Source organism: Trachymyrmex cornetzi, unplaced genomic scaffold, assembly GCF_001594075.2.
Source record: "Trachymyrmex cornetzi isolate Tcor2-1 unplaced genomic scaffold, Tcor1.1 scaffold393, whole genome shotgun sequence".
NCBI lineage: Eukaryota > Metazoa > Arthropoda > Insecta > Hymenoptera > Formicidae > Trachymyrmex > Trachymyrmex cornetzi.
In genome coordinates, this window is record NW_017298673.1 from 183386 (window position 1) to 197910 (window position 14525).

A 14525-nucleotide genomic window follows, 5' to 3' on the forward strand; every position below is an offset into this window, starting at 1 on the left:
CTGCACCATGTGAACGTAAACGTCTCTAAGTTTTTGCCATGTTCTTTGTTTCCGCGAAAAACAATACACCTATCATTTTATAATCAACATTTGAAGTTAACTATCCGTAGTCCGCCATTTCACAAACTGGGTGTACTATTAAATTTATAATGTCAAATTATATCCAATTTGAGTCATTTTTAATTACTTCTGTAGGCCCCGTCGCTGCTTGTATTTAATATGTTGTTAATTTAACAAAATCAATGGAGTTAACAATTTGACTCAAGAAAATAAAGATTCAATTTAGTTTATTATTTATTAAGAGTGTATACGTTAAATGTGGGGACGTTATTTACTTTGGAACTAACTACAGAAATGGATTGACATACATGAAAATAAAAAAATAAGATATCATTTAACTCGAGGGATTGGATTACCATTGCTCCTTCGATATCTAAAAGTGTGCATTTTCACCTCTACCCAACTCATGATATCACATCTAATAGAATTTTCACGACGTACAGACGAATTTGCCTACACAGTTAAAAAATAATACTTCACAAATATAGTTTTAACGAAATAATTAAATGATAAAACATTTCATGTATTAATTAATGTTACATTACTTTCAGTTAATGTCAGATTGCGAATGTGTCATTCTACGTTTGATTGGATATATCTAGTGATAATCTCATTGAATAATTTATGGTATCGTACATCAATGTTACGACGTTAACGCAGAGAAGTATCGGAAGCGTAAATTAATAAATTCCAATAACCCGCTAATCTCCGAACTAGAGTCGCTCAGGAGAAAGTTCGATTTGGCACGCTTCTCAAAGTTAGGCATAACAAATTTCTTCGTTGACGTGTATCAAGGGTAAGGTAAAGTTCCAACGACGCTTGAGAAAGTTTCGGCGCTTTCGAGCATCGGGACACGCTCGATCCAAAAATTCGAACATGCTGACAAATTATCCAGGACAAAACTAGGTTGAACACTGGCCTGAAGTTCATGCTTCGGCCTGTGAGACCACGTTTCATCCTTAATTAATTATCTACGGCAGTAACGGCGAGCAACTTTCGCGCGGGACGCTTCTCTCACCCTCTTGAGACGAAGGTAAGTGGATCCTATTTTATCAATTTGCGGAATAATTTATATGCCGAGAGAAACTGATTGCCCGTCAAGACGCAATATTCTTCACCGTTAACGCTTCGCGTCCGTATACCGTGGCGTTATTGCAATTTAATTACGACCGTAGGCGAAGACTTGGTGCATGTGGCCGCATGCAGTGTAACGACTTAATGAGGTCACTTAGCATGTAATTTGACTCACTGCGGTCACTAATTCACTATGTGATCTTCGAAAGCGAGTATAAATAATTGCATTAAATAGTTGTCTATGCAGAAGCTCATTTGTTCGGTAATTCGTTATGTACAAATGACTTCCGTAATACATTCTATTAAAAAACCCCCTTCTCTCCTTCTATATATATATATATATAAATATATATATATTACACACAATATAATTATTAAGCGTTGTATCTATGACATCTTAATTACATCATATATGTGAACCCCAAAATCCATTTCACCGGGACCCAATTTCTACATAATTAGTGCCAGATCTACTAATTATTAGGGAAATTAGGTCAATTAATAGCTCAAATAATAGATAGTTCCTGAGCTGTGTTATATCAAAGGTATAAAACTTGTATTCACAGAGTACCTTTGATATAGCTCAAGAATTAACCATTATTTAAGCTATGTGTGTATAACATTTTTTATTCATCACATTATAAATTACAATTAAATTATGTAAAGACAATCTCATTTCACCCAATTTTCTCTATAATTAGTGCGAAGTCCTTTGAAATGAAATTATGGAAAATGGCGCACTCCGAATAATAAGTATGTGGTGGAACGCTATGCGAAGTTTCTTGATTTACATTCGAATTAGCGTATACTTCGAGAATTTCCGCGCTTGAATTACCGTACGGTCGCTGTCTCATTCGTCAGGCATCCATTCGCTTCAGCTGCGCGAGCAATTTTTCGGTCAAACATTTTTGCAGCGTCGAGCGTACTCGTGTGTGTCAGCCTAAACGAATGCAACGAATTTAAGGGACGGCGGATTTGCCGAGAATGTGCTGAGTAGTTGGCTCGTCGCGTGCAGCAGGAGGTAAGAGGATGCCAAAAGATATGCATACCGAGCTTAAAGCTCCTTTGAGGAAAAGAAAGAAGGATGAATAAGGATGGTGAGGGAGGCGAAGGGATGGGAGCCACGTGACATTCTCGATTGAAGAGTAGGCGGATGAGGAGCTTGGAACGGGCGCGTAATCCTTGCACTCTTTTATGGAAATTAAGGACGTGATTTCAGATTCCCACGAGTACAAGTTTCGTCTTCCTTTGCCTCCTTACCTAGCTTGCTCGTTGTCATGTTCTCTCTGTGACCGCTGCTTCGTGACTGAGCGTGGTATCCCTTATTTTTAGATTCCATGCATACATACGTAACGTTGCATGAACACGATATCGCAATGAATTTTATAAAATCGGTATGGACGTTTATTTAATATACCAACTATTGTGTAACTGTACTTTTTCCTTTCATTTCTCAAACTTTTTCAAGTCTATTTTCTTTGACAAAAATTCCATTGAACCCCCCTTTCTTTCTCTCTCTTTTTTGTTCCGCTGTTCTTATTCTGAACTGTACGCGAATGATTTTGTTGAAGAGTATCGACAAATTTAATTAACTAAATACTGAAAATAACTCTATTGAACTATTAAAATGTAGGACTCTCTCAAGCATAATTCATCCATAGAAAATATTTCCGGACTAATACTATTATTCTTCAATTTATATGAAATGAAATCATAAAATGAAATCAATATAGTGACAGTCATATTTATTGTTAATTGACGAATATTTTATTTTTAAATAAAAAATTCTTAAATCTAGAATAAAATATTTTTGGACATCGATTTTGTACCAAATATTATAGCGTCAGTATCATAACATCAGGTAAAGATCTAAATTTACGAATATATAAACTTAAAATATTATTCTGTTATTTTTGTCTCAAAACAATAAATCTATCACATTTAATTTGATGGAGAAGAATAGAAATTATTAATTTGAACTTAATTTTGTTTTATTCTGCATAAGGTTGTAATAAAATTGAGTCAGGAATATTTTTATCTCGTTATAAAAAATTCTTTTTGAAAAGATGAACAACGTTGCAAAAAATTTTAATATTCTAGCATCCAGCTTATTCATCGTACATAATTATTTTGTTGATTTTACAAAATAGATTTCAGATCTGCATCTAGCTCAATTTTCAAATATTATACTTTAACAAAATCTTTCGTTTTATTTAAGCAGGTTTTTAAATTTTATTTTCTCAAATATTTACATTACTTACAATGTGTGTGTATATCTGCACTATTGAATAATCTGTTGCTAATAAAATTTTACAAGACGACATACTCGATGGCTTTGCACGTTACATACTCGTCTGCATCTTATGTTTTATACTCCACTGTGAAAAGCGTGCGCGTTTAGTGTAGTCTACGTTTACAAAACAGTGAACTCGAACGAAACATGCCATATCTAAATATGAACCAATTTCTTCGAAGCTTAGCGCCTTAAGTGTATCGACAAAACGCGTGTCGAACACGTACCAATGCCAATTTATTCAGACGTTTCCTTCCGTTCGACAAGAAGGATTTGGTTGTTGAACCGCAGAATGTGATTTTAGAAGCGGAATGGAAGTTAGGAAATAATAGCCAAAAGTTGAATGCAAGTTCATTTGGTGGAAACTGCTTCAGCTTGCGCATGCAACAGCGATTGCAGTATGCCACGTCTATTCCGTTGGTGAGGAGTGGTTCAAAAGTTAGCGTCCGTTCTCTCGCCTTCGATAATAGACACGATAAAATTAAAATGCTGATGATTTTATGATGAAGATCAAGACAGGCTGCTTAATTAAAATTCAATATTTTTTAATTTAATTGTGATATTGTTTTGGCTTTAGTTTATGATCGCGTTGTAAATCCGACAGTATTCAGCGCGTAGTTTATATGTATAACTAAAAGATATATTTTTTAAAACCTAGCAAACACCAACCAGCAGTAACACAACTGTTAGTTATAATTTGCCACTTAACAATATAATTGTAACATAACACATGTTGTCCTAACAGTTACAGTAATTGTTGAGTGGAAAATTATAACTAATAGTTCTATTACTGTTAGTTGGCTTTTACTGGGAATTTATATATAAATATTACAAGGCAAAGCTTAAACCCCTTGATTATTTTGGCTCTTTTTTACTTATTTGATTTATTAATATTTTTTGCCTTTAAAATGTTTTTTACCTGAATGGCGTTATTCTTCAGAGACCATAGTAAACGTTTTTGCGTGAATTTTCACGAGCTTTTGTGAGTACTGGCGTTGCATTTCTATTTAGATATACATGGAGAGTTTTGCAGAAACTATTATTATTTCGTTTTATGTATATAATGTTGTTATTACTAATGTCGACTCTCATATTAAAACTTATTCTCATGCGAACAACCGGCAAATGCAAGAGAAGTTGAAACTTTTATAAACGCATTAATGTATTGCTTTATAAAGCTTTTTCGCGATTAAATTATGATATCTTGTTGCTCTAAAAAGAGATTTGACTGACAATAGATTTGACTTGTTAAATTCTAATCAAAGAATTACGAATTTGATTTTAAAATTATCACTTATAATTATATTACAACTACGACCTTTTATTAACTGGGAAAAGATCGTTTTCAGAGTTTCTGAATATATATAAGTGGTCGTAAAAATTAATCAATGTATTAATAGAACAGAGTCGATATGTCGATTGGACAGTTCATCGAAGGTACGACCGGATCATATGACGCGGATCACTTCGTCGTAAACGGTGGATCTTAATTCGCGGGAAGATTCGTGAAAATAGAAAGATGGATAGTCTCAGGCGATAGAGAGGACAAGGGGTCAGATAGATTGTCCGAAAAAGATAACCGGAGGGAGGCGGCGACGTTAAAACTTATCGGCGTCTTCCTTTATGCTTGCCGCCGATAGATGATACTGGAACGGTGTGAGAAGAGATGGAGGTAAATCGGGAAACCATCTACCCGTGGTCGGTGGCCACGTGGAGGCGGTTACAGGAGAATGGATAGCAGTGACCGGGGCGGGATAGCGAGGGGAAGCCCCGATCATGACTCTACAGCGCGCCGAGGAATTATGGATACCATTATACGAGAAAGATTAGAGGTTCTCGTAATATTTTTATTACCTCATCTCACACGTGCGTTAGTCGTCGAGCGAGATTCACACAGGCAAGCCGGCACGCGCACGGACGAGACACAAATTGCCGCACCGTAGATCGCAACTTGAAAGATGAAGGTGGCGCGGTCCCGCATTAAGAAGAGATCACGGACGGTGAAAGAGACTGTATAATACGAGGCAAGAAATTTGAGGCGCGGAAATTCAGTCTTGTTATTTTGTTGTACGAAACGTGGCTAATTCGTGCGCTTCATTTAACCCTTTGAGGTCGGGAATTTAGTTTTTAACAAAAAAAATTTTAATAACATCTTATTTTTTTCCTAAAACTTTGCTGGGTTTTACACTAAATTCAATTCTGGCCTGAGAATTTTTTAATCCAAATTTCAACAAAAGTAATTTGATTATGGTTAAACTCTATTTTAGGAGGTTCTCCATATCCGAGTTTGAATGTGTAGCAAAATGTCAAATTTCAAAAAGATATCAAGTGTCACAGAGGGCTCATAATCAGAGTTTGGAAATCAGTACCTACTAACTGTTTGCGTAGCACTGATGAACTTCAAATACCTAAAGTGAAACTGAATACTTAATATTACTTTGCAATTAAAATTCTCTGAAACACCAAATTTTATAAAAATCAGATTATTTTTTTTTTTTAATTCTGTTAACCATATTGGATTTACGATTTTAAATTATTTAAATTGTTTATTTTTTATCTCAGATTCAAATAAAATAACATCATCAAATTACTTCATGGGTAAAGTTTCATAAAAATCGGACGAGCAGTTTACATTGTTTACAAAAAGGGGATGATCTCGAGTTGCCTATCCACAAAGAATTAATACAAATTTCCGTATTATTTAATTATCCTCAAATAATTTTTTAATTCCCAAAAAGTCTTCTAGGATCTTGTTTGAAAATAACATGGAAAGAACCATACCCGCGCAAGTATAAGAAAGATATCTAGGAAAAACTAGTCACTAGTCAGAAACTAGTGTTTTCTATTTTAAATTTATTGATCAGTAATTATCCAGTAAATGACAAGGAAATCTTGATTAGGTAAAATTGATTAAAAACTAATTAGAAATTAGCCAAGTTAAATAGATTAATAAATAATATCTCGATTTTGCTGAAGTATCTAAAAATTTAGCTACATACAGATCTGAAAATAATTTTAATAATTAGGATTAAATAGTATACTTAAACCGGTTGCTAGAATATTAACTTTTGCAATGTTATCAACGTTTAAGCTACATAATTATTTTGATAATCCGACAAATTAATTTTCTGTATGTAGTTAAATTTTTAAATAGGAATTCAGGAAAATTACTCTTTCTATATATAAAAAACGATTTTAATTTATTCATCATTGACTGTACCATTAAATGTAGCTTTAAGAGATATTGTCACGAATGTGAAACGAATAAAATCACATAATTGTAATAAAGATGTAATATTGACATGTAGTATTCGTGTGATGAGTTTAAAAGCCAAATAATTTGGACGCTGCGCGTAATTACGCTTTTCCGGATTCCGTATTTATTACGCCTGTCTGTTCGTCGAAACCCTTGAAATAGTGGGCGATTATTAATTTGCCTAACGGAGCACGTGCAGCCACACAACTGATGATCGCGTTGCAATGGCGTGCTAATAAAACGCATTTACGATTTAATTTACGCCGATGGATATTATACAGTTTTAACTACAAATAACACATTTACATATTGTTATACGATGAGTCCAATATTTCGTTGAATTATTTTATTCAACGTCGCTTTTCCAAGCGATTTGTATCGAAAATCAAGGAATGCGATTAAATTGCAGATTCGTATCCCAATATATAATGATCAAATTTTCCCCTGATAACCGATGGAGTCTGTCGATTAAACGGGAATATATCATTACAGACGAATCATAAATTTAAAATCCGTCTCGCCGCGGGATTGCGTTTTGCTATTGCCGCGGCGAAGAAAATGCAAATCCGCTGTATTTTTCCGATTCGTCGCCGGTGATGTAATATAATAAAGGTGTGATTCAGTCATCCTTCGAATTCCTTACGCCCATTGCGATACTCTCACGAACACACCGGGACATCAAATCATTTCCATTCGACGACGAGGAATCGGCTTACCCCATCGTACAATGGCAGACGGCGAAACGATTTTCCCCCGGAAAATCGTGAAAAGGAGCAAACCTCCATAACGGACTTACTACATCCGAACAATCCGGTCTGAAAGGCTTTATATCCTTTTCTTCGTCCTGCTGCACCTGATACCTCTGTCATACCTCTCGAATTTTACAGCACGGTGACTTCGCTCAGCAGCATACGTAATTGCTACGGTCAGTGTTTTCATTTAAAACACGCAGTAGCTAAATCTTCCTTTAATCCGCGTTTGAACGTCAAATAAAAATTTGTCACTACATTTAGTTAATTTTGTATAGTTGAATCGATGGTGATTCGATGTCGAATCAAAAAGTTACGCACAACATAACGTCAATTGGAAATCTGATATTGGCTACAACAATATTACACATATCAAACTTTATTGTTAAAACAATAAAGATCAATAACGGTTCATATTTGCAAAACATTAAAAGAAATAACAAGGCAAAAAAACAAGCCCGAAATGATAGATCTATCGACGCGTTGATTCAACAGTTAAATTTGTAATTAATATATATAATGTTATAATTAATATCAGATTTCCGATCGATGTTATATTGTGCATAACTTTTCGATTACGCTCGCGTGATGTGTACTTAATACCGAAAGCAGAATATCGGGAACGCTCGACGAAGCCGATAATGTGCCGATTCAAATCCGAACTAACGTTTTGGTAATAATAGCCCCTTGATGTGGCCTTTGTGCATATCGCTTATGGGCCAATTAACATTGTCCGTGTCACATTTGTCACATTTACTCGAACTAATTTAATGAAGTAGACGGCTGCTGAGAACGAACGCGATCAACCAGGTCAACCTGACATGTAGAACACGAACAGGTTAATCGGCATGATGGAAAACACTCGACGCGCACGTCAAACCTAAACGCGTGAAGAATTGTTTTCAATATATCTGTATTTTCTTCGCGTACATCCGATCGATTGTAAAAGCGATATACTTCCATTTAAACGGCTCGGTGGTTTTTACGAGCCCGTTGATTACGTTCCCGAAATAGCGATCACAGGCTTTCAAAATTGCAACGATATCCCAAGCGTCCACTATGATACCTATGTATACAATTGCGTGATGTATACGCAATCAGTAATTATCAACATAATTAATTACAAGCCTAATTGGCCGAGCATATCTCCAAGGAGACAGAGATACAATGGGAACGGAACAATAGAACGATTATAGAATTACATAGTAGATGTCTTACGTACGTGACGTGAAACGTGCTTCTCATTGTTATCGTTAACGATGTTGTAATTTACAAATTCCTAAATCAAAAGTATACTTGAAAAAATATCAAGAGATTTATCACGAAGTTTTCATAAGAAGGGTAGAAACCGACAAAAAGGAAAGCACTTGGAAGGCGCGATTTTTACAAAAGACAAACAAAACTTCTTATAGTTACAAATTTAACTGTTGAATCAACGCGTCAATAGATCTATCATTTCGGACTTGTTTTTTTGCCTTGTTATTTCTTTTAATGTTTTGCAAATACAGCACAGAACATTCCAGTAATATTGCGCGAATTCCCTTTAAATAGAATATCATTCTGGATTCATTCCAGGCGTCTCGTTGTGTGGGTTAAGGCAAGTCCCACACTACATCGCCTACTGATGAGTCTAGTAGTGTGGGACCAGGACGAAACGCTACGGCCGACCACAAAGCTTCAAGTCAGGCCCCTTAGTGGACATTTCCACATTGATGACCCCGACGTAATATGAACACGCACACGCACACACGCTCACACATGCTCTTGCACACGCTCACACACGCTCTTGTACACGCTCACACACGCTCATACATAGCAGCACCGAGCAGCATCGAGCAGCACACAGAGCAGTATAGAGCAGCACAAACAGCATCGAGCATCACCGCGTTCGTCCCTGATATTTATCATTTCGACGCAATCCGTTGGATCGCGCCCTCATTGGGGTGGAGTCCTGTGGCGACTCGCCGCTAGAAGTCTACGGGACTTACTCGGTTCGCGTAAGCACCGCGCCGCACAAATTCCCTTTAAATAGAATATCATTCTGGATTCATTCCAGGCGTCTCGTTGTGTGGGTTAAGGCAAGTCCCACACTACATCGCCTTACTGATGAGTCTAGTAGTGTGGGACCAGGACGAAACGCTACGGCCGACCACAAAGCTTCAAGTCAGGCCTCCTTAGTGGACATTTCTACAACTTAAAGAATTTTAAAACAGTTGCAAAACTGCTTTTTCTACCGAACGCAGCCATTGTAAACGTTGCAGCAATATTGATACAAGCTTTTGTTATATTGGCTGAAAGTTGTGCAAAACATCGCCCAAACGTGGACTGCGTGAGGATGAGCTCGTGAACGAAAAAGAAAATGAAGGAACTTACGACAAGAAATTTCAAATTCATTTCCCCCTTACGATGGCCTCTTACGATCGTTCCAGAATCATCCATGCTCTTCTCATCCACGTTCCTGACCCTCTATTCTTTCCCTACGTATACAGTAAACTTTACGCCGCTGCCCACCCTGCTTGTTTCCTTGCAACCTACGTTCACTTGAATATTTTACAAAAAAGGGAAGAGTGAGGAGTCAGTTGGACGATATTACGTTAGCGTTTCATTGTCACGCGACACGCGCAGAACCCTCACAAAACTGTTACAGAATCTATACATAAATGCGCGAAATACCCGTTGCAGTTATTTCTCCTTAAAATTTAAAGAGGAGGGGTTCCTCTAAATTTTAACAAGGAAAAACAATTATAAATTATGAAAATAATTGTCCTCCTTCTTTCGTACGTTCATACATATGTAGGTAATAACGTATGCATAATTTATAAAGCATTCCATATACGAATGCAATCTAAAGATATCTATAATATGGAGTAAGATATCTAATAACATAACTTTGTCTATATTCATGCGATGTTGGAGCCCAATATCGATCCGTAGTTTCCGTAGAAGGGTACATTTGACGGCGCTATTTGCATAATTGTGTTAAAGAAAGTATATTTTATTCCGGTCTTGGGGAAAAATAATGCCACCGGATACCCTCGAGGCAGCCGAGACCGGATGGTTCTAATCTAAATAATCAAAAATATTCTAACATTATTGAATTTACCGCCATCAGAGCTTCCGGAGGTAGACTTTGCCGCGCGGCAACACGATAAAAGTGGAACAAACTTAACTTTCATCCCCGCCCATTTTCGCTACATGCGCTCGATGCATCACAGCTTGCATGCCTCGCTGATTCTGTTACGGTCCTTTTTTGTCCTCCGACTACAAGGGAGAGCAAACTCTATTTACTCTTCATTACGGCCTAATGAGCGATACATTAACAAATTTCAACATGAGAGCGTAAACGAAGTTGTTTATACTTATGGTCTCAAAATTAGGTGGAGCGACCCGAGCGCGAATACAACGGGGCATAGTAATACTCTTTGCAATTACCTAAAGTTTTATACGAAATGCAATTTGTACCGCTTCGACAAAATTGGATATATCCCGTCTTGTTAAGGGCGATTTCAATTAAACTTTGATTAACTTAATCGGCGAATAACTCGGCCAGTACAAAATCGCTTAAGACAAAATCTGTAATATACAGTTCGTTGTTCTTAACTCCAGAATGTTATTGTTATTGAATGATCAGTTTGCTATCGATACGTACAAAGAAATTGACTGCTCTTCATTAATGTAACATAAGTTTTTATCATACATTTAACACTTTGATGACGAATTATTTATAATTTAAACTTTTTTATAAATACAAGTAATCTTTATTAACTTAAAAAAAAAGTTGATAATGATGTAAAATGCAATTTTATAATGAATTTTGTATTTTGATGAAAGAAGATTTATTACAGAATATTTACATTTATTTATACGTACAATTTACGTATCGATAGTATTCTAGGATTAATCTTTAATTTTAATTAATCTCTTCGATGGAATAAACGTAACTCTATTAAATTAATAACTTTGTATTATATACTAAAATTATTATATGCTGATGATTAAGTTAATCGGAGTTTGGTTGTGAAGTTGCCCTAAATCATCAAAAGCATCGTTTGCAGTAGATGCGCGTTAATTTGGAATGCTTATTCGATACAATGCGCTGTATTTACGCAAAATGCCGCAGATCGCGCGGACGCTATTCTTTGTATATATACGAGGTGTCGTACGCATGTAGCACTAAGCGCTCAGTGAGCCCGAAACAGATAATCCGGAATACCTCCCAAATAATTTCATTAACTATCCGGGCGAGCTGTGTGCTTGGCGGAACACATCGCAGATAGCGACAGTTTTAATAATCATCTGTTCATTAACTTCGTAATTCAAAGCTTAATAACTCACCTGCACGTTTGCACAATTACAAACTGCATCACAAAGAACTGATATTGTTTAATGAGTCCCTTTAATCTCAAAAAAAAAAAAAAGGATTCCGTTACGTGGATGTGGATAAAATTTTACGCGGTGTTGATAAAATTTCAAAATAAATTGTATAAAAGGGATACGATTTAAACTTTCAACCGAGCTGTACACATATTTGTATAATATTTATATATCCGGCATAAATTCCGTTAAATGCGGGTGAAATTGTAATGTTTCGCCTGCAACGACAATGTCAGTTAAGCGCTCGTAACAAAACAGACGATAAATTTCTACCTGACGTCGGGGAGATTAAGTTCCATTTTTATTTTAACATAAGCCGAATGAGATCTTTGACAGGCCGCGCCGGTACCGTTCAATTCCGCTCACGTTCGACGGCTGCATAAATTGTTTGATACCCAGACTTGTCACAAAACCGGAACATGTTTACGGCCATCAGTCTGACTAAGGCTTGATGAATGTGCTCAATTTTATCTCCACCACATGACCAATCATATTGATTGTGAGCGCCATTGATTGGCAAGCGAGATTCCAGTTGCGCGCCGGTTCCGCTTTCGCTGCTTCTCCAACAAACAATAGCTACAAATATCGCTATTTCAGCTCCTGTGATATATGTAAGTGTGCATGCGAACGTTACGCCGATTATTACAAAAAGTTTCATGAAAGATTTTAATAAAGATTATGTATTTAGAGAGAGAGATATATAGGCAAAGTACGGATATGAAAATTAAATCAAGCTAAGAATATATCGTTTAAAAAACGATGTATTACACAATTGGACACCAAATTCTCTTCAAAGTGCTACAGTACACAACCCGAATATACATATTTAAAATAGCAATACAAAAAATTACAAAACAAAAGAGTAACTGACAAGTAATAATTCATCACATTTTGAGTAATTATAACTGTAACGCGTTACTATTTTTAAAATCAGTAATTTGCAATGGTAACTATAATTACTTTTTGGGAGAAAAAACTGTAACTATAATTAGTTATTTTTACAAAGTAATTTTTGTAAAAACTGTATTATTTGTAGCAGACAGTAATACCGATTTTTAAAGTGCATTAAACATATCAAGGAGGAAACTACATACGCAGGATACGCGTTCACTATCCAAAAACGAGGAAGGCATAAATAACGAATCGAATTCTCGCCCCGCTCGTGTTTAAGGAAGGTAATGGAAATTTAATGTACTCTCCGCGACCGACAATAATAAATAACATAGTGATAAGGCGCTCGATAAGGGCGCCAATGAGCAATGCCGTCCTTTAGGTTAAGGGATGAAGACCAATGCAAGTGGATCCCCGGGCTGGTAGCGAGTTGGTGGAAATCACGACGGAAATGCAGTTTTTCTCCGTCGCGCGCTCTCGTCGATGCATTGGCTTCTTTCCCGAATGACAAACCAAGATAACTCGAATAAATGTAAACGTGAGCACCCGAGTTTTCTCTAAGTGAAAATCGATGGGGTTTTATTGTGTGTTCGGGGAGAGCGTTCCGGGGCCGCAATTCGCGCGCCCTTATTTCACCCCTTTCCCCGAACGCTCGCGGCAAGTCCTTCACCGCCTTCTCTCTCTCTTCCTGTCTCGTATACACTGCCGCTTTCTTGTCCGAGAATGCCGCCTTTGTGTCCAGACTTCGTCGAGAACGATCGAAATCCTATAGTGCCTCGACTAGCTTATTATACGGTCTCTTCGAGCCCGTATTTGCGTGATACAAACGAGTAATACGGGGGCGTTTTGCCCCCCGAAAGTTCGGCGAATTTTCTTAACTAATTAAAAAGCGGGCTTTCCTTTATTTACTTATTTCTTTGGAACTTCATCCTTTGATTTTCAATATTAAATCGCACGATACGGAACGATGATACGAGGTGTTTTGTAAGGTTTGCATTAAACTTCGGAAGAACTTCATGGTAACTTGGAAACCAACCTTGACGTTGCGAAAATTTCTACCCGTGCATATAATCCCAGAGTTCTCAATTTAAGAGAAGAAATTATATATATTTATACTATGTATAATAAGAAGATGTTCTCATCAGATTATACATTATTCAGCTCGAATGTCTGGATGAATTAGTATGACACTAATATATGTAAGATATCCTATTAATGATAATTTGGAAGTATTCAAAGTATTAAATGTTATAATAAGAATCTTAGATATAATATATGATATCGATGTATATATATATATATATATATATATATATATATATATATGTAGAAGGGAGCTACACAAAAAGAACGATTTTGTTAATGTAAAATTCGTGTAGACCTGAACATAATTTTAGATCATTAAAATAATTATGTACAAAACTCAAACATGATGAGCGATACTGTAAAAAGTTTTCTAGTAGTTAACTCAAGCATTCTACATAATTACTTTGATGGTCACTCAACAAAATTATTTTTTCATATCTATTTGAAGTATCTAGTTAAATTTTTAGATACTTCAGCAAAACCGTCTTTTCCATATATAAGAAAAAATGTATAGAGGTTTATATGGCATTTTCGAAGACATTCTTTCGAAATGTCCTATAAACTTCTATACATTTTTTTATATATTCTTCACGTAGTCAAAGAGGTATACTGTTGCGGCAATGATCGAACGAAATCGGGACTGGTTGATAAAGTCTAATAATGTCTGCGCCGTAAAACTATTTATTGAACGAAAAATACAGAACAATAAAAGGAGTATAACAACGCGCGATTGCGGATCCGG